The sequence below is a fragment of the Ranitomeya variabilis genome, chromosome 3 (genome assembly GCF_051348905.1).
Source record: "Ranitomeya variabilis isolate aRanVar5 chromosome 3, aRanVar5.hap1, whole genome shotgun sequence".
Taxonomy (NCBI): Eukaryota; Metazoa; Chordata; class Amphibia; order Anura; family Dendrobatidae; genus Ranitomeya; species Ranitomeya variabilis.
In genome coordinates this window covers 361,235,441-361,259,464 of record NC_135234.1, presented here as the reverse complement: position 1 = coordinate 361,259,464, position 24,024 = coordinate 361,235,441, and the positions used below count along the sequence as shown (strand labels likewise).

Below are 24,024 nucleotides of genomic sequence, written 5' to 3'. Positions count from 1 at the left end.
CAGCCGCCCGCACTCAGCACCGCCACGCACAGCCGCCCGCACTCAGCACCGCCACGCACAATCGCCCGCACTCAGCACAGCCACGCACAGCCGCCCGCACTCAGCACAGCCACGCACAGCCGCCCGCACTCAGCACAGCCACGCACAGCCGCCCGCACTCAGCACAGCCACCCGCACTCAGCAGTCACCCGCACTCAGCACAGCCACGCACAACCGCCCGCACTCAGCACAGCCACGCACAGCCGCCCGCACTCAGCACAGCCACGCACAGCCGCCCGCACTCAGCACAGCCACGCACAGCCGCCCGCACTCGGCACAGCCACGCACAGCCGCCCGCACTCAGCAGTCACCCGCACTCAGCACAGCCACGCACAACCGCCCGCACTCAGCACAGCCACGCACAGCCGCCCGCACTCAGCACAGCCACGCACAGCCGCCCGCACTCAGCACAGCCACGCACAGCCGCCCGCACTCAGCACAGCCACGCACAGCCGCCCGCACTCAGCAGTCACCCGCACTCAGCACAGCCACGCACAACCGCCCGCACTCAGCACAGCCACGCACAGCCGCCCGCACTCAGCACAGCCATGCACAGCCGCCCGCACTCGGCACAGCCGCCCTGCGTTTTTGCTGTGGATTTGACTGACTCAATTGAAGTCAATGGGTGAAAAAAACGCTGCAGAAACGCACAAAGAACTGACATGCTGCAGAAAAAAACGCACTGCAAGTACGCACGGCAAGTTGCGGATCATGTGCACAACACTTCAGGATTGTCTTCTTGTCTGCTTTGCTTCTTTTACACACTAAATACAATAGTTTACAAAAAAATTGTTTTTGCATCGCCACATTCTGGAAGGGGTCATTTTTCTCCCTAGTACGTCATATTAGGGATTGTTTTTTATTCCTTTTTGTCAGTATGATGAGAAAGCGCCATTTTTATTTCTAATTTATTGTGTAGTTTGCCATATGGAATAAATACAATACCAATTATGTTAACCATTTTTCACCCAAATTCTGCGTGTTTAGTGGTGACTACGGACCAGTGTACTGTATATATACATGTGTGGCAATGAGGTGTGGTATCCGTACAGCTATATACATGTGTCCCTCTCCAGCCAGTTCTGTAGGCAGGAGACTGGCCCTATGAGGAGCAGCCCCTGAAATCCCCTCCATCCCTAAGCCTGCCACTGAAGCCAACATTGGGTGACCCCCGTGGTAGCATGCCGCAGAATGCTGAGGGAAGCCATTTTCCCCCGCACACAAGCTCCTCTCTCTGCTCCTGGTGAGGCTGGCGAGAGGCCCCGCCCCCGATGACGTCACCCCCTCCAGGCATATAGAAGGCGATGCTCTCTGCCCGCGGAGGCTGTCTACTTCCTGGAGTGCAGTGGAGCGAGAAGAGACTTTGCTAATCTGAGCAGTGCTAGTAAAATGGCGGCAAAGAGCAGCATGGTAAGTTCTAAGATGGACGCCTCCTGCTGTGAGTGGCTGCCACGGTAGATTGTTCCTCGGAGTATGCACAGCACAGTGGCTCTACAGGAGCCTCACTGCACAGCTCTCCTATGGGAGATACACACCAGTCTCTGTATAATGTCTATACTATGTAGGATGGAGCTTGTTAACCACTTCATGACTTGCGCCATACATGTACGGCGCATGTTGGGTCTCCCCTTTGATGTGGGCTTTGGCCATGAGCCTGTGTGTTTTCATGACCCACCAGTGGCTAATAACCTAATAAATGATGCTGTGAATCAGTGGCGGAAGCAGCATTTAATATGATCGTGGCAGAAGCGCATCACAAACCCCAACCATCAGCGCCCGTGTCACGTGTGGTTGTCACCGCCGGAGCTATTAGTCATTTGAAACTAATGAAGTTAGTAAAAAGTAAAAAAAAATGTTTTCAAAAATATATGTATAAGGGCTCATCTCCACTTGCGAGGAAAACGGACGAGTGCAATCCAATAAAAAATCGGATTGCACTCGGACCAATGTTATTCAATAGGTGTCTTTTCATTTGCGAGTTTTTTTTTTTCTCAGCTGAAATCGGACTGAGAAAAAAATCGCAGCATGCTGCGTATTGCTGCAATTCTCGGACGAGACTCGTCAATGCAAGTCAATGGGTGCAAGAAAAAAACATCACACAGCACTCGCACCATGCGAGTTCTGTCCGATTTTTACGCACCGGTGTCCTTTGAAAAGCCGGCAATTCAGCGCAGTTTACAGTAAAATCACACTGACAGGTTAGAATAGAGTAGATATATACACATAGAATAGGTATACTGTATATACATATATATATGTCAGTGAGACACATATATATATATATATATATATATATATATATATATATATATATATATATTTATTTATTGCAGCGCTAGATAGCATAAAAGCCACTAATTCAATTGCCGCAATTGAATTAGCGGCTTTTATGCTATCTAGCGCTGCATGAAATCTATATTATAACGGTGGGAGCGTCACTCTGTACGAAGCCTTTATAGACTGCGCAAGCGCGACGCACCGCACCTGCGCAGTCTGGACCAGAGTGACGCAGCCGAACTTACTTATCCCCCCCCAATATACTGGCCATGGGGGCTCCACACACCCGCTTTTCCCCCCTAATATACCGGACAAGGGGGCTCCGTGCTCTGCAGCTCCAGTCAGGGTAGCTGTAGAGCCCAACGGAGCTAGCTCGAGGACCTTCGATGATGTCACCATCAGCATGTGACCAGTGACGCGAGTGGGCAGAGTCAGCCCTCGCTGTGCTGGCTGCAGGGGTGCTGTATCTATTATAGCCAGCGCTGCACTCGGGCAGTAAGTACAACCGCCCGCACTCAGCATCGCCACGCACAGCCGCCCACACTCAACACAGCCACGCTTAGCCTCCCGCACTCAGCACAGCCTCGCACAGCTGCCCGCACTCAGCACAGCCACGCACAGCCGCCCCACAGCCGCTCGCACTCAGCACAGCCGCCCGCACTCAGCAAAGCCACGCAAAACCGCCCGCACTCAGCGCAGCCACGCACAGCCGCCCGCACTCAGCGCAGCCACGCACAGCCGCCCGCACTCAGCGCAGCCACGCACAGCCGCCCGCACTCAGCGCAGCCACGCACAGCCGCCCGCACTCAGCGCAGCCACGCACAGCCGCCCGCACTCAGCGCAGCCACGCACAACCGCCCGCACACAGCACAGCCGCCCGCACTCAGCACAGCCGCCCGCACTCAGCACAGCCACGCACAACCGCCCGCACACAGCACAGCCGCCCGCACTCAGCACAGCCGCCCGCACTCAGCACAGCCGCCCACACTCAGCACAGCCGCCCGCACTCAGCACAGCCGCCCGCACTCAGCACAGCCACTCACAGCCGCCCGCACTCAGCACAGCCACTCACAAGCGCCCGCGCTCAGCAGAGCCATGCACAGCCGCCCGCACTCAGCACAGCCACACACAGCCGCTCACACTCAGCACCGCCATGCACAACTGACCGCACTCAGCACCGCCACACACAGCCGACCGCACTCAGCACCGCCACGCAAAGCCGACTGCACTCAGCACAGCCGCACACAGCCGTCCACACTCAGCACAGCCGCGCACAGCCGTCCACACTCAGCACAGCCGCGCACAGCTGTCCACACTCAGCACAGCTGCGCACAGCCGTCCACACTCAGCACAGCCACGCACAGCCGCCCCACAGCCGCTCGCACTCAGCACAGCCGCCCGCACTCTGCACAGCCACGCACAACCGCCCGCACTCAGCACAGCCACGCACAGCCGCCCCACAGCCGCTCACACTCAGCACAGCCGCCCGCACTCTGCACAGCCACGCAAAACCGCCCGCAGTCAGCACAGCCACGCACAGCCGCCCCACAGCCGCTCACATTCAGCACAGCCGCCCGCACTCTGCACAGCCACGCAAAACCGCCTGCACTCAGCACAGCCGCCCGCACTCAGCGCAGCCACGCACAGCCGCCCGCACTCAGCGCAGCCACGCACAGCCGCCCGCACTCAGCGCAGCCACGCACAGCCACCCGCACTCAGCGCAGCCAAGCACAGCCGCCCGCACTCAGCACAGCCGCCCGCACTCAGCACAGCCACGCACAATCGCCCGCACTCAGCACAGCCACGCACTGCCGCCCGCACTCAGCACAGCCGCCCGCACTCAGCACAGCCGCCCGCACTCAGCACAGCCGCCCGCACTCAGCACAGCCACGCACAAGCGTCCGCACTCAGCACAGCCACGCACAGCCAACCGCACTCAGCACAGTCGCTCGCACTCAGCACAGCCACGCACAACCGCCCGCACACAGCACAGCCGCCCGCACTCAGCACAGCCACGCACAGCCGCCCGCACTCAGCACAGCCACGCACAGCCGCCCGCACTCAGCACAGCCACGCACAGCCGCCCGCACTCAGCACAGCCACGCACAGCCGCCCGCACTCAGCACAGCCGCCCGCACTCAGCACAGCCGCCCGCACTCAGCACAGCCACGCACAATCGCCCGCACTCAGCACAGCCACGCACAGCCACCTGCACTCTGCACAGCCACCTGCACTCTGCACAGCCACCTGCACTCAGCACAGCCACGCACAGCCGCCCGCACTCAGCACAGCCGCCCGCACTCAGCACAGCCACCTGCACTCAGCACAGCCACCTGCACTCAGCACAGCCACGCACAGCCGCCCGCACTCAGCACAGCCACGCACAGCCGGCCGCACTCAGCACAGCCACGCACAGCCGCCCGCACTCAGCACAGCCGGCCGCACTCAGCACAGCCACGCACAGCCGCCCGCACTCAGCGCAGCCACGCACAGCCGCCCGCACTCAGCGCAGCCACGCACAGCCGCCCGCACTCAGCGCAGCCACGCACAGCCGCCCGCACTCAGCGCAGCCACGCACAGCCGCCCGCACTCAGCGCAGCCACGCACAGCCGCCCGCACTCAGCGCAGCCACGCACAGCCGCCCGCACTCAGCGCAGCCACGCACAGCCGCCCGCACTCAGCGCAGCCACGCACAGCCGCCCGCACTCAGCGCAGCCACGCACAGCCGCCCGCACTCAGCGCAGCCACGCACAGCCGCCCGCACTCAGCCCAGCCGCCCGCACTCAGCACAGCCACGCACAAGCGCCCGCACTCAGCACAGTCACGCACAGCCAACCGCACTAAGCACAGCCGCTCGCACTCAGCACAGCCACGCACAACCGCCCGCACACAGCACAGCCGCCCGCACTCAGCACAGCCACGCACAGCCGCCCGCACTCAGCACAGCCACTCACAGCCGCCCGCACTCAGCACAGCCACTCACAAGCGCCCGCACTCAGCACAGCCACGCACAGCCGCCTGAACTCAGCACAGCTGCCCGCGCTCAGCACAGCCATGCACAGCCGCCCGCACTCAGCACAGCCACACACAGCCGCCCACACTCAGCAACGCCATGCACAACTGACCGCACTCAGCACCGCCACACACAGCCGACTGCACTCAGCACCGCCACGCAAAGCCGACTGCACTCAGCACCGCCACGCAAAGCCGACTGCACTCAGCACAGCCGCGCACAGCCGTCCACACTCAGCACAGCTGCGCACAGCCGTCCACACTCAGCACAGCCACGCACAGCCGCCCCACAGCCGCTCGCACTCAGCACAGCCGCCTGCACTTTGCACAGCCACGCACAACCGCCCGCACTCAGCACAGCCGCCCCACAGCCGCTCACACTCAGCACAGCCGCCCGCACTCTGCACAGCCACGCAAAACCGCCCGCAGTCAGCACAGCCACGCACAGCCGCCCCACAGCCGCTCACACTCAGCACAGCCGCCCGCACTCTGCACAGCCACGCAAAACCGCCCGCACTCAGCACAGCCACGCACAGCCGCCCGCACTCAGCACAGCCACGCACAGCCGCCCGCACTCAGCGCAGCCACGCACAGCCGCCCGCACTCAGCGCAGCCACGCACAGCCACCCGCACTCAGCGCAGCCAAGCACAGCCGCCCGCACTCAGCACAGCCGCCCGCACTCAGCACAGCCACGCACAATCGCCCGCACTCAGCACAGCCGCCCGCACTCAGCACAGCCGCCCGCACTCAGCACAGCCGCCCGCACTCAGCACAGCCGCCCGCACTCAGCACAGCCGCCCGCACTCAGCACAGCCACGCACAAGCGTCCGCACTCAGCACAGCCACGCACAGCCAACCGCACACAGCACAGTCGCTCGCACTCAGCACAGCCACGCACAACCGCCCGCACACAGCACAGCCGCCCGCACTCAGCACAGCCACGCACAGCCGGCCGCGCTCAGCACAGCCGGCCGCACTCAGCACAGCCGGCCGCACTCAGCACAGCCGGCCGCACTCAGCACAGCCGGCCGCACTCAGCACAGCCGGCCGCACTCAGCACAGCCGGCCGCACTCAGCACAGCCGGCCGCACTCAGCACAGCCGGCCGCACTCAGCACAGCCGCCCGCACTCAGCACAATCGCCCGCACTCAGCACAGCCACGCACAGCCGCCCGCACTCAGCACAGCCACCTGCACTCAGCACAGCCACCTGCACTCAGCACAGCCACCTGCACTCAGCACAGCCACCTGCACTCAGCACAGCCACGCACAGCCGGCCGCACTCAGCACAGCCACGCACAGCCAGCCGCACTCAGCACAGCCACGCACAGCCGGCCGCACTCAGCACAGCCACGCACAGCCGGCCGCACTCAGCACAGCCACGCACAGCCGGCCGCACTCAGCACAGCCACGCACAGCCGGCCGCACTCAGCACAGCCGGCCGCACTCAGCACAGCCACGCACAGCCGGCCGCACTCAGCACAGCCACGCACAGCCGGCCGCACTCGGCACAGCCACGCACAGCCGGCCGCACTCGGCACAGCCATGCACAGCCGCCCGCACTCGGCACCGCCACGCACAGCCGGACGCACTCAGCACAGCCACGCACAGCCGCCCGCACTCAGCACAGCCGCCCGCACTCAGCACAGCCGCCCGCACTCTGCACTGCCACGCAAAACCGCCCGCAGTCAGCACAGCCACGCACAGCCGCCCGCACTCAGCGCAGCCACGCACAGCCGCCCGCACTCAGCGCAGCCACGCACAGCCGCCCGCACTCAGCGCAGCCACGCACAGCCGCCCGCACTCAGCGCAGCCACGCACAGCCACCCGCACTCAGCGCAGCCACGCACAGCCGCCCGCACTCAGCACAGCCGCCCGCACTCAGCACAGCCACGCACAATCGCCCGCACTCAGCACCGCCACGCACTGCCGCCCGCACTCAGCACAGCCACGCACAGCCGCCCGCACTCAGCACAGCCACGCACAATCGCCCGCACTCAGCACCGCCACGCACTGCCGCCCGCACTCAGCACCGCCACGCACAGCCGCCCGCACTCAGCACCGCCACGCACAGCCGCCCGCACTCAGCACCGCCACGCACAGCCGCCCGCACTCAGCACCGATACGCACAGCCGCCCGCACTCAGCACCGCCACGCACTGCCGCCCGCACTCAGCACCTCCACGCACTGCCGCCCGCACTCAGCACCGCCACGCACTGCCGCCCGCACTCAGCACCGCCACGCACAGCCGCCCGCACTCAGCACCGCCACGCACAGCCGCACGCACTCAGCACTGCCACGCACAGCTGCCCACACTCAACACAGCCACGCTCAGCCTCCCGCACTCAGCACAGCCTCGCACAGCCGCCCGCACTCAGCACAGCCACGCAAAACCGCCCGCACTCTGCACAGCCACGCACAGCCGCCCGCACTCAGCACAGCCATGCACAACTGACCGCACTCAGCACCGCCACACACAGCCGACCGCACTCAGCACCGCCACGCAAAGCCGACTGCACTCAGCACAGCCGCGCACAGCCGTCCGCACTCAGCACAGCTGCGCACAGCCGCTCGCACTCAGCACAGCCGCCCGCACTCAGCGCAGCCACGCACAGCCGCCCGCACTCAGCGCAGCCACGCACAGCCGCCCGCACTCAGCGCAGCCACGCACAGCCGCCCGCACTCAGCGCAGCCACGCACAGCCACCTGCACTCAGCGCAGCCAAGCACAGCCGCCCGCACTCAGCACAGCCGCCCGCACTCAGCACAGCCGCCCGCACTCAGCACAGCCACGCACAGCTGCCCGCACTCAGCACAGCCACGCACAGCTGCCTGCACTCAGCACAGCCACGCACAATTGCCTGCACTCAGCACAGCCACGCACAATTGCCTGCACTCAGCACAGCCACGCACAGCCGCACGCACTCAGCACCGCCACGCACTGCCGCCCGCACTCAGCACCGCCACGCATTGCCGCCCGCACTCAGCACCGCCACGCACTGCCGCCCGCACTCAGCACCGCCACGCACTGCCGCCCGCACTCAGCACCGCCACGCACAGCCGCCCGCACTCAGCACTGCCACGCACAGCCGCCCACACTCAACACAGCCACGCTTAGCCTCCCGCACTCAGCACAGCCTCGCACAGCCGCCCGCACTCAGCACAGCCACGCACAGTCGCCCCACAGCCGCTCGCACTCAGCACAGCCGCTCGCACTCAGCACAGCCGCCCGCACTCTGCACAGCCACGCAATACCGCCCGCACTCAGCACAGCCACGCAATACCGCCCGCACTCAGCGCAGCCACGCACAGCCGCCCGCACTCAGCGCAGCCACGCACAGCCGCCCGCACTCAGCGCAGCCACGCACAGCCGCTCGCACTCAGCGCAGCCACGCACAGCCGCCCGCACTCAGCGCAGCCACGCACAGCCGCCCGCACTCAGCGCAGCCACGCACAGCCGCCCGCACTCAGCACAGCCGCCCGCACTCAGCACAGCCGCCCGCACTCAGCACAGCCACGCACAAGCGCCCGCACTCAGCACAGTCACGCACAGCCAACCGCACTAAGCACAGCCGCTCGCACTCAGCACAGCCACGCACAACCGCCCGCACACAGCACAGCCGCCCGCACTCAGCACAGCCACGCACAGCCGCCCGCACTCAGCACAGCCACTCACAGCCGCCCGCACTCAGCACAGCCACTCACAAGCGCCCGCACTCAGCACAGCCACGCACAGCCGCCTGAACTCAGCACAGCTGCCCGCGCTCAGCACAGCCATGCACAGCCGCCCGCACTCAGCACAGCCACACACAGCCGCCCACACTCAGCAACGCCATGCACAACTGACCGCACTCAGCACCGCCACACACAGCCGACTGCACTCAGCACCGCCACGCAAAGCCGACTGCACTCAGCACCGCCACGCAAAGCCGACTGCACTCAGCACAGCCGCGCACAGCCGTCCACACTCAGCACAGCTGCGCACAGCCGTCCACACTCAGCACAGCCACGCACAGCCGCCCCACAGCCGCTCGCACTCAGCACAGCCGCCTGCACTCTGCACAGCCACGCACAACCGCCCGCACTCAGCACAGCCGCCCCACAGCCGCTCACACTCAGCACAGCCGCCCGCACTCTGCACAGCCACGCAAAACCGCCCGCAGTCAGCACAGCCACGCACAGCCGCCCCACAGCCGCTCACACTCAGCACAGCCGCCCGCACTCTGCACAGCCACGCAAAACCGCCCGCACTCAGCACAGCCACGCACAGCCGCCCGCACTCAGCGCAGCCACGCACAGCCGCCCGCACTCAGCGCAGCCACGCACAGCCGCCCGCACTCAGCGCAGCCACGCACAGCCACCCGCACTCAGCGCAGCCAAGCACAGCCGCCCGCACTCAGCACAGCCGCCCGCACTCAGCACAGCCACGCACAATCGCCCGCACTCAGCACAGCCGCCCGCACTCAGCACAGCCGCCCGCACTCAGCACAGCCGCCCGCACTCAGCACAGCCACGCACAAGCGTCCGCACTCAGCACAGCCACGCACAGCCAACCGCACTCAGCACAGTCGCTCGCACTCAGCACAGCCACGCACAACCGCCCGCACACAGCACAGCCGCCCGCACTCAGCACAGCCACGCACAGCCGCCCGCACTCAGCACAGCCACGCACAGCCGCCCGCACTCAGCGCAGCCACGCACAGCCGCCCGCGCTCAGCACAGCCACGCACAGCCGCCCGCGCTCAGCACAGCCACGCAAAACCGCCCGCAGTCAGCACAGCCACGCACAGCCGCCCCACAGCCGCTCACACTCAGCACAGCCGCCCGCACTCAGCACAGCCACGCACAAGCGTCCGCACTCAGCACAGCCACGCACAGCCAACCGCACTCAGCACAGTCGCTCGCACTCAGCACAGCCACGCACAACCGCCCGCACACAGCACAGCCGCCCGCACTCAGCACAGCCACGCACAGCCGCCCGCACTCAGCACAGCCACGCACAGCCGCCCGCACTCAGCGCAGCCACGCACAGCCGCCCGCGCTCAGCACAGCCACGCACAGCCGCCCGCACTCTGCACAGCCACGCAAAACCGCCCGCAGTCAGCACAGCCACGCACAGCCGCCCCACAGCCGCTCACACTCAGCACAGCCGCCCGCACTCTGCACAGCCACGCAAAACCGCCCGCACTCAGCACAGCCACGCACAGCCGCCCGCACTCAGCGCAGCCACGCACAGCCGCCCGCACTCAGCGCAGCCACGCACAGCCGCCCGCACTCAGCGCAGCCACGCACAGCCACCCGCACTCAGCGCAGCCAAGCACAGCCGCCCGCACTCAGCACAGCCGCCCGCACTCAGCACAGCCACGCACAATCGCCCGCACTCAGCACAGCCGCCCGCACTCAGCACAGCCGCCCGCACTCAGCACAGCCGCCCGCACTCAGCACAGCCACGCACAAGCGTCCGCACTCAGCACAGCCACGCACAGCCAACCGCACTCAGCACAGTCGCTCGCACTCAGCACAGCCACGCACAACCGCCCGCACACAGCACAGCCGCCCGCACTCAGCACAGCCACGCACAGCCGCCCGCACTCAGCACAGCCACGCACAGCCGCCCGCACTCAGCGCAGCCACGCACAGCCGCCCGCGCTCAGCACAGCCACGCACAGCCGCCCGCGCTCAGCACAGCCACGCACAGCCGGCCGCACTCAGCACAGCCGGCCGCACTCAGCACAGCCGGCCGCACTCAGCACAGCCGGCCGCACTCAGCACAGCCGCCCGCACTCAGCACAGCCACGCACAATCGCCCGCACTCAGCACAGCCACGCACAGCCGCCCGCACTCAGCACAGCCACCTGCACTCAGCACAGCCACCTGCACTCAGCACAGCCACGCACAGCCGCCCGCACTCAGCACAGCCACGCACAGCCGCCCGCACTCAGCACAGCCACGCACAGCCGGCCGCACTCAGCACAGCCACGCTCAGCTGCCCGCACTCAGCACAGCCACGCACAGCCGGCCGCACTCAGCACAGCCACGCACAGCCGGCCGCACTCAGCACAGCCACGCACAGCCGGCCGCACTCAGCACAGCCACGCACAGCCGGCCGCACTCAGCACAGCCACGCACAGCCGGCCGCACTCAGCACAGCCACGCACAGCCGCCCGCACTCAGCACAGCCGCCCGCACTCAGCACAGCCACGCACAGCCGCCCGCACTCGGCACCGCCACGCACAGCCGGACGCACTCAGCACAGCCACGCACAGCCGCCCGCACTCAGCACAGCCGCCCGCACTCAGCACAGCCGCCCGCACTCTGCACTGCCACGCAAAACCGCCTGCAGTCAGCACAGCCACGCACAGCCGCCCGCACTCAGCGCAGCCACGCACAGCCGCCCGCACTCAGCGCAGCCACGCACAGCCGCCCGCACTCAGCGCAGCCACGCACAGCCGCCCGCACTCAGCGCAGCCACGCACAGCCACCCGCACTCAGCGCAGCCACGCACAGCCGCCCGCACTCAGCACAGCCGCCCGCACTCAGCACAGCCACGCACAATCGCCCGCACTCAGCACCGCCACGCACTGCCGCCCGCACTCAGCACAGCCACGCACAGCCACGCACAGCCGCCCGCACTCAGCACAGCCACGCACAATCGCCCGCACTCAGCACCGCCACGCACTGCCGCCCGCACTCAGCACCGCCATGCACTGCCGCCCGCACTCAGCACCGCCACGCACAGCCGCCCGCACTCAGCACCGCCACGCACAGCCGCCCGCACTCAGCACCGATACGCACTGCCGCCCGCACTCAGCACCGCCACGCACTGCCGCCCGCACTCAGCACCGCCACGCACTGCCGCCCGCACTCAGCACCGCCACGCACTGCCGCCCGCACTCAGCACCGCCACGCACAGCCGCCCGCACTCAGCACCGCCACGCACAGCCGCACGCACTCAGCACTGCCACGCACAGCCGCCCACACTCAACACAGCCACGCTCAGCCTCCCGCACTCAGCACAGCCTCGCACAGCCGCCCGCACTCAGCACAGCTGCCCGCACTCAGCACAGCCGCTCGCACTCAGCACAGCCGCCCGCACTCTGCACAGCCACGCAAAACCGCCCGCACTCTGCACAGCCACGCACAGCCGCCCGCACTCAGCACAGCCATGCACAACTGACCGCACTCAGCACCGCCACACACAGCCGACTGCACTCAGCACAGCCGCGCACAGCTGTCCGCACTCCGCACAGCTGCGCACAGCCGCTCGCACTCAGCACAGCCGCCCGCACTCAGCGCAGCCACGCACAGCCGCCCGCACTCAGCGCAGCCACGCACAGCCGCCCGCACTCAGCGCAGCCACGCACAGCCGCCCGCACTCAGCGCAGCCACGCACAGCCGCCCGCACTCAGCGCAGCCACGCACAGCCGCCCGCACTCAGCGCAGCCACGCACAGCCGCCCGCACTCAGCGCAGCCACGCACAGCCGCCCGCACTCAGCACAGCCGCCCGCACTCAGCACAGCCACGCACAATCGACCGCACTCAGCACAGCCACGCACTGCCAACCGCACTCAGCACAGCCGCCCGCACTCAGCACAGCCACGCACAACCGCCCGCACACAGCACAGCCGCCCGCACTCAGCACAGCCACGCACAGCCGCCCGCACTCAGCACAGCCGCCCGCACTCAGCGCAGCCTAGCACAAGTGCCCGCACTCAGCGCAGCCACGTACAAGCGCCCGCACTCAGCACAGCCATGCACAGCCGCCCGCACTCAGCACAGCCGCCCGCACTCAGCACAGCCGCCCGCACTCAGCACAGCCGCCCGCACTCAGCACAGCCGCCCGCACTCAGCACAGCCACACACAGCCGCCCGCACTCAGCACAGCCACCTGCACTCAGCACAGCCACGCACAGCCGCCCGCACTCAGTACAGCCACGCACAGCCGCCCGCACTCAGTACAGCCACGCACAGCCGCCCGCACTCAGTACAGCCACGCACAGCCGCCCGCACTCAGTACAGCCACGCACAGCCGGCCGTACTCAGCACAGCCACGCACAGCCGCCCGCACTCAGCACAGCAACGCACAGCCGCCCGCACTCTGCACCGCCACGCACTGCCGCCTTCACTCAGCACCGCCACGCACAGCCGCCCGCACTCAGCACCGCCACGCACAGCTGCCCGCACTCAGCACCGCCACGCACAGCCGCCCTCACTCAGCACAGCCACGCACAGCCGCTCACACTCAGCACAGCCACCCGCACTCTGCACAGCCACGCAAAACCGCCCGCAGTCAGCACAGCCACGCACAGCCGCCCGCAGTCAGCACACCAACGCACAGCCGCCCGCACTCAGTGCAGCCACGCACAGCCGCCCGCACTCAGTGCAGCCACGCACAGCCGCCCGCACTCAGCGCAGCCAAGCACAGCCGCCCGCACTCAGCACAGCCGCCCGCACTCAGCACAGCCACGCACAATCGCCCGCACTCAGCACAGCCGCCCGCACTCAGCACAGCCGCCCGCACTCAGCACAGCCGCCCGCACTCAGCACAGCCGCCCGCACTCAGCACAGCCACGCACAAGCGTCCGCACTCAGCACAGCCACGCACAGCCAACCGCACTCAGCACAGTCGCTCGCACTCAGCACAGCCACGCACAACCGCCCGCACACAGCACAGCCGCCCGCACTCAGCACAGCCACGCACAGCCGCCCGCACTCAGCACAGCCACGCACAGCCGCCCGCGCTCAGCACAGCCACGCACAGCCGCCCGCGCTCAGCACAGCCACGCACAGCCGGCCGCACTCAGCACAGCCGGCCGCACTCAGCACAGCCGGCCGCACTCAGCACAGCCACGCACAATCGCCCGCACTCAGCACAGCCGCCCGCACTCAGCACAGCCACCTGCACTCAGCACAGCCACCTGCACTCAGCACAGCCGCCCGCACTCAGCACAGCCACGCACAGCCGCCCGCACTCAGCACAGCCACGCACAGCCGCCCGCACTCAGCACAGCCACGCACAGCCGGCCGCACTCAGCACAGCCACGCTCAGCTGCCCGCACTCAGCACAGCCACGCACAGCCGGCCGCACTCAGCACAGCCACGCACAGCCGGCCGCACTCAGCACAGCCACGCACAGCCGGCCGCACTCAGCACAGCCACGCACAGCCGGCCGCACTCAGCACAGCCACGCACAGCCGCCCGCACTCAGCACAGCCACGCACAGCCGCCCGCACTCGGCACCGCCACGCACAGCCGGACGCACTCAGCACAGCCACGCACAGCCGCCCGCACTCAGCACAGCCGCCCGCACTCAGCACAGCCGCCCGCACTCTGCACTGCCACGCAAAACCGCCCGCAGTCAGCACAGCCACGCACAGCCGCCCGCACTCAGCGCAGCCACGCACAGCCGCCCGCACTCAGCGCAGCCACGCACAGCCGCCCGCACTCAGCGCAGCCACGCACAGCCGCCCGCACTCAGCGCAGCCACGCACAGCCACCCGCACTCAGCGCAGCCACGCACAGCCGCCCGCACTCAGCACAGCCGCCCGCACTCAGCACAGCCACGCACAATTGCCCGCACTCAGCACCGCCACGCACTGCCGCCCGCACTCAGCACAGCCACGCACAGCCACGCACAGCCGCCCGCACTCAGCACAGCCACGCACAGCCGCCCGCACTCAGCACCGCCACGCACTGCCGCCCGCACTCAGCACCGCCACGCACTGCCGCCCGCACTCAGCACCGCCACGCACAGCCGCCCGCACTCAGCACCGCCACGCACAGCCGCCCGCACTCAGCACCGATACGCACAGCCGCCCGCACTCAGCACCGCCACGCACTGCCGCCCGCACTCAGCACCGCCACGCACTGCCGCCCGCACTCAGCACCGCCACGCACTGCCGCCCGCACTCAGCACCGCCACGCACAGCCGCCCGCACTCAGCACCGCCACGCACAGCCGCACGCACTCAGCACTGCCACGCACAGCCGCCCACACTCAACACAGCCACGCTCAGCCTCCCGCACTCAGCACAGCCTCGCACAGCCGCCCGCACTCAGCACAGCTGCCCGCACTCAGCACAGCCGCTCGCACTCAGCACAGCCGCCCGCACTCTGCACAGCCACGCAAAACCGCCCGCACTCTGCACAGCCACGCACAGCCGCCCGCACTCAGCACAGCCATGCACAACTGACCGCACTCAGCACCGCCACACACAGCCGACTGCACTCAGCACCGCCACGCAAAGCCGACTGCACTCAGCACAGCCGCGCACAGCTGTCCGCACTCAGCACAGCTGCGCACAGCCGCTCGCACTCAGCACAGCCGCCCGCACTCAGCGCAGCCACGCACAGCCGCCCGCACTCAGCGCAGCCACGCACAGCCGCCCGCACTCAGCGCAGCCACGCACAGCCGCCCGCACTCAGCGCAGCCACGCACAGCCGCCCGCACTCAGCGCAGCCACGCACAGCCGCCCGCACTCAGCGCAGCCACGCACAGCCGCCCGCACTCAGCGCAGCCACGCACAGCCGCCCGCACTCAGCACAGCCGCCCGCACTCAGCACAGCCACGCACAATCGACCGCACTCAGCACAGCCACGCACTGCCAACCGCACTCAGCACAGCCGCCCGCACTCAGCACAGCCACGCACAACCGCCCGCACACAGCACAGCCGCCCGCACTCAGCACAGCCACGCACAGCCGCCCGCACTCAGCACAGCCATGCACAGCCGCCCGCACTCAGCGCAGCCTAGCACAAGTGCCCGCACTCAGCGCAGCCACGTACAAGCGCCCGCACTCAGCACAGCCATGCACAGCCGCCCGCACTCAGCACAGCCGCCCGCACTCAGCACAGCCGCCCGCACTCAGCACAGCCGCCCGCACTCAGCACAGCCGCCCGCACTCAGCACAGCCGCCCGCACTCAGCACAGCCGCCCGCACTCAGCACAGCCATGCACAATCGCCCGCACTCAGCACAGCCACACACAGCCGCCCGCACTCAGCACAGCCACCTGCACTCAGCACAGCCACGCACAGCCGCCCGCACTCAGTACAGCCACGCACAGCCGCCCGCACTCAGTACAGCCACGCACAGCCGCCCGCACTCAGTACAGCCACGCACAGCCGCCCGCACTCAGTACAGCCACGCACAGCCGGCCGTACTCAGCACAGCCACGCACAGCCGCCCGCACTCAGCACAGCAACGCACAGCCGCCCGCACTCTGCACCGCCACGCACTGCCGCCTTCACTCAGCACCGCCACGCACAGCCGCCCGCACTCAGCACCGCCACGCACAGCTGCCCGCACTCAGCACCGCCACGCACAGCCGCCCTCACTCAGCACAGCCACGCACAGCCGCTCACACTCAGCACAGCCACCCGCACTCTGCACAGCCACGCAAAACCGCCCGCAGTCAGCACAGCCACGCACAGCCGCCCGCAGTCAGCACACCAACGCACAGCCGCCCGCACTCAGTGCAGCCACGCACAGCCGCCCGCACTCAGTGCAGCCACGCACAGCCGCCCGCACTCAGCGCAGCCACGCACAGCCGCCCGCACTCTGCGCAGCCACGCACAGCCGCCCGCACTCAGCGCAGCCACGCACAGCCGCCCGCACTCTGCGCAGCCACGCACAGCCGCCCGCACTCAGCGCAGCCACGCACAGCCGCCCGCACTCAGCGCAGCCACGCACAGCCGCCCGCACTCAGCGCAGCCACGCACAGCCGCCCGCACTCAGCGCAGCCACGCACAGCCGCCCGCACTCAGCGCAGCCACGCACAGCCGCCCGCACTCAGCGCAGCCACGCACAGCCACCCGCACTCAGCGCAGCCACGCACAGCCGCCCGCACTCAGCACAGCCGCCCGCACTCAGCACAGCCACGCACAATCGCCCGCACTCAGCACCGCCACGCACCGCCGCCCGCACTCAGCACAGCCACGCACAGCCGCCCGCACTCAGCACAGCCACGCACAATCGCCCGCACTCAGCACCGCCACGCACTGCCGCCCGCACTCAGCACCGCCACGCACTGCCGCCCGCACTCAGCACCGCCACGCACAGCCGCCCGCACTCAGCACCGCCACGCACAGCCGCCCGCACTCAGCACCGATACGCACAGCCGCCCGCACTCAGCACCGCCACGCACTGCCGCCCGCACTCAGCACCTCCACGCACTGCCGCCCGCACTCAGCACCGCCACGCACTGCCGCCCGCACTCAGCACCGCCACGCACAGCCGCCCGCACTCAGCACCGCCACGCACAGCCGCACGCACTCAGCACTGCCACGCACAGCTGCCCGCACTCAGCACCGCCACGCACAGCCGCCCTCACTCAGCACAGCCACGCACAGCCGCTCACACTCAGCACAGCCACCCGCACTCTGCACAGCCACGCAAAACCGCCCGCAGTCAGCACAGCCACGCACAGCCGCCCGCAGTCAGCACACCAACGCACAGCCGCCCGCACTCAGTGCAGCCACGCACAGCCGCCCGCACTCAGTGCAGCCACGCACAGCCGCCCGCACTCAGCGCAGCCAAGCACAGCCGCCCGCACTCAGCACAGCCGCCCGCACTCAGCACAGCCACGCACAATCGCCCGCACTCAGCACAGCCGCCCGCACTCAGCACAGCCGCCCGCACTCAGCACAGCCGCCCGCACTCAGCACAGCCGCCCGCACTCAGCACAGCCACGCACAAGCGTCCGCACTCAGCACAGCCACGCACAGCCAACCGCACTCAGCACAGTCGCTCGCACTCAGCACAGCCACGCACAACCGCCCGCACACAGCACAGCCGCCCGCACTCAGCACAGCCACGCACAGCCGCCCGCACTCAGCACAGCCACGCACAGCCGCCCGCACTCAGCGCAGCCACGCACAGCCGCCCGCGCTCAGCACAGCCACGCACAGCCGCCCGCGCTCAGCACAGCCACGCACAGCCGGCCGCACTCAGCACAGCCGGCCGCACTCAGCACAGCCGGCCGCACTCAGCACAGCCACGCACAATCGCCCGCACTCAGCACAGCCGCCCGCACTCAGCACAGCCACCTGCACTCAGCACAGCCACCTGCACTCAGCACAGCCGCCCGCACTCAGCACAGCCACGCACAGCCGCCCGCACTCAGCACAGCCACGCACAGCCGCCCGCACTCAGCACAGCCACGCACAGCCGGCCGCACTCAGCACAGCCACGCTCAGCTGCCCGCACTCAGCACAGCCACGCACAGCCGGCCGCACTCAGCACAGCCACGCACAGCCGGCCGCACTCAGCACAGCCACGCACAGCCGGCCGCACTCAGCACAGCCACGCACAGCCGGCCGCACTCAGCACAGCCACGCACAGCCGCCCGCACTCAGCACAGCCACGCACAGCCGCCCGCACTCGGCACCGCCACGCACAGCCGGACGCACTCAGCACAGCCACGCACAGCCGCCCGCACTCAGCACAGCCGCCCGCACTCAGCACAGCCGCCCGCACTCTGCACTGCCACGCAAAACCGCCCGCAGTCAGCACAGCCACGCACAGCCGCCCGCACTCAGCGCAGCCACGCACAGCCGCCCGCACTCAGCGCAGCCACGCACAGCCGCCCGCACTCAGCGCAGCCACGCACAGCCGCCCGCACTCAGCACAGCCGCCCGCACTCAGCACAGCCACGCACAAGCGCCCGCACTCAGCACAGTCACGCACAGCCAACCGCACTAAGCACAGCCGCTCGCACTCAGCACAGCCACGCACAACCGCCCGCACACAGCACAGCCGCCCGCACTCAGCACAGCCACGCACAGCCGCCCGCACTCAGCACAGCCACTCACAGCCGCCCGCACTCAGCACAGCCACTCACAAGCGCCCGCACTCAGCACAGCCACGCACAGCCGCCTGAACTCAGCACAGCTGCCCGCGCTCAGCACAGCCATGCACAGCCGCCCGCACTCAGCACAGCCACACACAGCCGCCCACACTCAGCAACGCCATGCACAACTGACCGCACTCAGCACCGCCACACACAGCCGACTGCACTCAGCAGCGCCACGCAAAGCCGACTGCACTCAGCACCGCCACGCAAAGCCGACTGCACTCAGCACAGCCGCGCACAGCCGTCCACACTCAGCACAGCTGCGCACAGCCGTCCACACTCAGCACAGCCACGCACAGCCGCCCCACAGCCGCTCGCACTCAGCACAGCCGCCTGCACTCTGCACAGCCACGCACAACCGCCCGCACTCAGCACAGCCGCCCCACAGCCGCTCACACTCAGCACAGCCGCCCGCACTCTGCACAGCCACGCAAAACCGCCCGCAGTCAGCACAGCCACGCACAGCCGCCCCACAGCCGCTCACACTCAGCACAGCCGCCCGCACTCTGCACAGCCACGCAAAACCGCCCGCACTCAGCACAGCCACGCACAGCCGCCCGCACTCAGCGCAGCCACGCACAGCCGCCCGCACTCAGCGCAGCCACGCACAGCCGCCCGCACTCAGCGCAGCCACGCACAGCCACCCGCACTCAGCGCAGCCAAGCACAGCCGCCCGCACTCAGCACAGCCGCCCGCACTCAGCACAGCCACGCACAATCGCCCGCACTCAGCACAGCCGCCCGCACTCAGCACAGCCGCCCGCACTCAGCACAGCCGCCCGCACTCAGCACAGCCACGCACAAGCGTCCGCACTCAGCACAGCCACGCACAGCCAACCGCACTCAGCACAGTCGCTCGCACTCAGCACAGCCACGCACAACCGCCCGCACACAGCACAGCCGCCCGCACTCAGCACAGCCACGCACAGCCGCCCGCACTCAGCACAGCCACGCACAGCCGCCCGCACTCAGCGCAGCCACGCACAGCCGCCCGCGCTCAGCACAGCCACGCACAGCCGCCCGCGCTCAGCACAGCCACGCAAAACCGCCCGCAGTCAGCACAGCCACGCACAGCCGCCCCACAGCCGCTCACACTCAGCACAGCCGCCCGCACTCAGCACAGCCACGCACAAGCGTCCGCACTCAGCACAGCCACGCACAGCCAACCGCACTCAGCACAGTCGCTCGCACTCAGCACAGCCACGCACAACCGCCCGCACACAGCACAGCCGCCCGCACTCAGCACAGCCACGCACAGCCGCCCGCACTCAGCACAGCCACGCACAGCCGCCCGCACTCAGCGCAGCCACGCACAGCCGCCCGCGCTCAGCACAGCCACGCACAGCCGCCCGCACTCTGCACAGCCACGCAAAACCGCCCGCAGTCAGCACAGCCACGCACAGCCGCCCCACAGCCGCTCACACTCAGCACAGCCGCCCGCACTCTGCACAGCCACGCAAAACCGCCCGCACTCAGCACAGCCACGCACAGCCGCCCGCACTCAGCGCAGCCACGCACAGCCGCCCGCACTCAGCGCAGCCACGCACAGCCGCCCGCACTCAGCGCAGCCACGCACAGCCACCCGCACTCAGCGCAGCCAAGCACAGCCGCCCGCACTCAGCACAGCCGCCCGCACTCAGCACAGCCACGCACAATCGCCCGCACTCAGCACAGCCGCCCGCACTCAGCACAGCCGCCCGCACTCAGCACAGCCGCCCGCACTCAGCACAGCCACGCACAAGCGTCCGCACTCAGCACAGCCACGCACAGCCAACCGCACTCAGCACAGTCGCTCGCACTCAGCACAGCCACGCACAACCGCCCGCACACAGCACAGCCGCCCGCACTCAGCACAGCCACGCACAGCCGCCCGCACTCAGCACAGCCACGCACAGCCGCCCGCACTCAGCGCAGCCACGCACAGCCGCCCGCGCTCAGCACAGCCACGCACAGCCGCCCGCGCTCAGCACAGCCACGCACAGCCGGCCGCACTCAGCACAGCCGGCCGCACTCAGCACAGCCGGCCGCACTCAGCACAGCCGGCCGCACTCAGCACAGCCGCCCGCACTCAGCACAGCCACGCACAATCGCCCGCACTCAGCACAGCCACGCACAGCCGCCCGCACTCAGCACAGCCACCTGCACTCAGCACAGCCACCTGCACTCAGCACAGCCACGCACAGCCGCCCGCACTCAGCACAGCCACGCACAGCCGCCCGCACTCAGCACAGCCACGCACAGCCGGCCGCACTCAGCACAGCCACGCTCAGCTGCCCGCACTCAGCACAGCCACGCACAGCCGGCCGCACTCAGCACAGCCACGCACAGCCGGCCGCACTCAGCACAGCCACGCACAGCCGGCCGCACTCAGCACAGCCACGCACAGCCGGCCGCACTCAGCACAGCCACGCACAGCCGGCCGCACTCAGCACAGCCACGCACAGCCGGCCGCACTCAGCACAGCCACGCACAGCCGGCCGCACTCAGCACAGCCACGCACAGCCGCCCGCACTCAGCACAGCCGCCCGCACTCAGCACAGCCACGCACAGCCGCCCGCACTCGGCACCGCCACGCACAGCCGGACGCACTCAGCACAGCCACGCACAGCCGCCCGCACTCAGCACAGCCGCCCGCACTCAGCACAGCCGCCCGCACTCTGCACTGCCACGCAAAACCGCCCGCAGTCAGCACAGCCACGCACAGCCGCCCGCACTCAGCGCAGCCACGCACAGCCGCCCGCACTCAGCGCAGCCACGCACAGCCGCCCGCACTCAGCGCAGCCACGCACAGCCGCCCGCACTCAGCGCAGCCACGCACAGCCACCCGCACTCAGCGCAGCCACGCACAGCCGCCCGCACTCAGCACAGCCGCCCGCACTCAGCACAGCCACGCACAATCGCCCGCACTCAGCACCGCCACGCACTGCCGCCCGCACTCAGCACAGCCACGCACAGCCACGCACAGCCGCCCGCACTCAGCACAGCCACGCACAATCGCCCGCACTCAGCACCGCCACGCACTGCCGCCCGCACTCAGCACCGCCATGCACTGCCGCCCGCACTCAGCACCGCCACGCACAGCCGCCCGCACTCAGCACCGCCACGCACAGCCGCCCGCACTCAGCACCGATACGCACTGCCGCCCGCACTCAGCACCGCCACGCACTGCCGCCCGCACTCAGCACCGCCACGCACTGCCGCCCGCACTCAGCACCGCCACGCACTGCCGCCCGCACTCAGCACCGCCACGCACAGCCGCCCGCACTCAGCACCGCCACGCACAGCCGCACGCACTCAGCACTGCCACGCACAGCCGCCCACACTCAACACAGCCACGCTCAGCCTCCCGCACTCAGCACAGCCTCGCACAGCCGCCCGCACTCAGCACAGCTGCCCGCACTCAGCACAGCCGCTCGCACTCAGCACAGCCGCCCGCACTCTGCACAGCCACGCAAAACCGCCCGCACTCTGCACAGCCACGCACAGCCGCCCGCACTCAGCACAGCCATGCACAACTGACCGCACTCAGCACCGCCACACACAGCCGACTGCACTCAGCACAGCCGCGCACAGCTGTCCGCACTCCGCACAGCTGCGCACAGCCGCTCGCACTCAGCACAGCCGCCCGCACTCAGCGCAGCCACGCACAGCCGCCCGCACTCAGCGCAGCCACGCACAGCCGCCCGCACTCAGCGCAGCCACGCACAGCCGCCCGCACTCAGCGCAGCCACGCACAGCCGCCCGCACTCAGCGCAGCCACGCACAGCCGCCCGCACTCAGCGCAGCCACGCACAGCCGCCCGCACTCAGCGCAGCCACGCACAGCCGCCCGCACTCAGCACAGCCGCCCGCACTCAGCACAGCCACGCACAATCGACCGCACTCAGCACAGCCACGCACTGCCAACCGCACTCAGCACAGCCGCCCGCACTCAGCACAGCCACGCACAACCGCCCGCACACAGCACAGCCGCCCGCACTCAGCACAGCCACGCACAGCCGCCCGCACTCAGCACAGCCGCCCGCACTCAGCGCAGCCTAGCACAAGTGCCCGCACTCAGCGCAGCCACGTACAAGCGCCCGCACTCAGCACAGCCATGCACAGCCGCCCGCACTCAGCACAGCCGCCCGCACTCAGCACAGCCGCCCGCACTCAGCACAGCCGCCCGCACTCAGCACAGCCGCCCGCACTCAGCACAGCCGCCCGCACTCAGCACAGCCACACACAGCCGCCCGCACTCAGCACAGCCACCTGCACTCAGCACAGCCACGCACAGCCGCCCGCACTCAGTACAGCCACGCACAGCCGCCCGCACTCAGTACAGCCACGCACAGCCGCCCGCACTCAGTACAGCCACGCACAGCCGCCCGCACTCAGTACAGCCACGCACAGCCGGCCGTACTCAGCACAGCCACGCACAGCCGCCCGCACTCAGCACAGCAACGCACAGCCGCCCGCACTCTGCACCGCCACGCACTGCCGCCTTCACTCAGCACCGCCACGCACAGCCGCCCGCACTCAGCACCGCCACGCACAGCTGCCCGCACTCAGCACCGCCACGCACAGCCGCCCTCACTCAGCACAGCCACGCACAGCCGCTCACACTCAGCACAGCCACCCGCACTCTGCACAGCCACGCAAAACCGCCCGCAGTCAGCACAGCCACGCACAGCCGCCCGCAGTCAGCACACCAACGCACAGCCGCCCGCACTCAGTGCAGCCACGCACAGCCGCCCGCACTCAGTGCAGCCACGCACAGCCGCCCGCACTCAGCGCAGCCAAGCACAGCCGCCCGCACTCAGCACAGCCGCCCGCACTCAGCACAGCCACGCACAATCGCCCGCACT

The 24,024-nt window shown here is 68.8% G+C and overlaps 1 long non-coding RNA gene across 1 annotated transcript in view; it reads left to right on the top strand.

Moving 5' to 3' along the window:
- The first annotated feature begins 1,374 nt into the window (after positions 1 to 1,374).
- Positions 1,375 to 24,024, top strand: part of LOC143818237 (uncharacterized) — an 83,632-nt gene continuing 60,982 nt past the window's right edge. Inside the window, exon 1 of the long non-coding RNA XR_013224407.1 lies at positions 1,375 to 1,449. This is a non-coding gene — a long non-coding RNA (uncharacterized LOC143818237). The remainder of the gene's footprint in view (positions 1,450 to 24,024) is intronic.